The sequence below is a fragment of the Oncorhynchus mykiss genome, unplaced genomic scaffold, assembly GCF_013265735.2.
Source record: "Oncorhynchus mykiss isolate Arlee unplaced genomic scaffold, USDA_OmykA_1.1 un_scaffold_210, whole genome shotgun sequence".
NCBI classification, from domain to species: domain Eukaryota; kingdom Metazoa; phylum Chordata; class Actinopteri; order Salmoniformes; family Salmonidae; genus Oncorhynchus; species Oncorhynchus mykiss.
The window spans coordinates 38,172-40,000 of NW_023493682.1; positions in this window are offsets into that span (position 1 = coordinate 38,172).

Below are 1,829 nucleotides of genomic sequence, written 5' to 3' on the forward strand. Positions count from 1 at the left end.
CCATGTGCACCTGGTCACCCAAAAGGACCATGTGCACCTGGTCACCCAAAGGCCGGCGTGCACCTGGTCACCCAAAAGGACCATGTGCACCTGGTCACCCAAAGGCCGGCGTGCACCTGGTCACCCAAAGGACCATGTGCACCTGGTCACCCAAAAGGACCATGTGCACCTGGTCACCCAAAGGCCGGCGTGCACCTGGTCACCCAAAGGACCATGTGCACCTGGTCACCCAAAGGCCGGCGTGCACCTGGTCACCCAAAGGACCATGTGCACCTGGTCACCCAAAGGCCGGCGTGCACCTGGTCACCCAAAGGACCATGTGCACCTGGTCACCCAAAAGGACCATGTGCACCTGGTCACCCAAAGGCCGGCGTGCACCTGGTCACCCAAAGGACCATGTGCACCTGGTCACCCAAAGGCCGGCGTGCACCTGGTCACCCAAAGGACCATGTGCACCTGGTCACCCAAAGGCCGGCGTGCACCTGGTCACCCAAAGGACCATGTGCACCTGGTCACCCAAAAGGACCATGTGCACCTGGTCACCCAAAGGCCGGCGTGCACCTGGTCACCCAAAGGACCATGTGCACCTGGTCACCCAAAAGAACCGTGTGCACCTGGTCACCCAAAGGCCGGCGTGCACCTGGTCACCCAAAGGACCATGTGCACCTGGTCACCCAAAAGGACCATGTGCACCTGGTCACCCAAAGGCCGGCGTGCACCTGGTCACCCAAAGGACCATGTGCACCTGGTCACCCAAAAGAACCGTGTGCACCTGGTCACCCAAAGGCCGGCGTGCACCTGGTCACCCAAAGGACCATGTGCACCTGGTCACCCAAAAGGACCATGTGCACCTGGTCACCCAAAGGCCGGCGTGCACCTGGTCACCCAAAGGACCATGTGCACCTGGTCACCCAAAAGAACCGTGTGCACCTGGTCACCCAAAGGCCGGCGTGCACCTGGTCACCCAAAGGACCATGTGCACCTGGTCACCCAAAAGAACCGTGTGCACCTGGTCACCCAAAGGCCGGCGTGCACCTGGTCACCCAAAGGACCATGTGCACCTGGTCACCCAAAAGCCGGCGTGCACCTGGTCACCCAAATGGAACTTGTGCACCTGGTCACCCAAAAGCCGGCGTGCACCTGGTCACCCAAATGGAACTTGTGCACCTGGTCACCCAAAAGCCGGCGTGCACCTGGTCACCCAAATGGAACTTGTGCACCTGGTCACCCAAAAGACCGGCGTGCACCTGGTCACCCAAAAGCCGGCGTGCACCTGGTCACCCAAATGGAACTTGTGCACCTGGTCACCCAAAAATTATAAAACTGTCCAAAATGCATTTACCGGTCATTTTATTTATATAGCCCGCTAGGGGAGTAGCCCACTACGGCCCTCTCTTGGTCGGGGCCGTGCTTAGTGCTTTATGGACACTTTAAGATATTACGATGGATGCAGATTGTGATTGTTTTGCAAAAGACCCGTGTGCATCTGGTAACCCAAAAATTATAAAACTGTTCAAAATGCATTTAAAGCTATACCTGACCTTCATGCCCGCCAGGGGAGTAGCCCACTACGGCCCTCTCTCAGTGGGGGCCCTATTTGAGTGCTTTATGGACGGTTTAAAATATCACGATGGATGCAGATTGCTATTAATCCTCCGTGCACCTGGTGATTGAAAACGTGCATCTGGTAACCCAAAAATTAAAATATGGACCGCGGGTGAATGGAGGGAGTAACTATGACTCTCTTAAGGTAGCCAACTGCTTGATGAGCATATACATCCGTGCAACTGGTGATTTGAAATGTGCATCTGGTAACCCAAAATAGATGG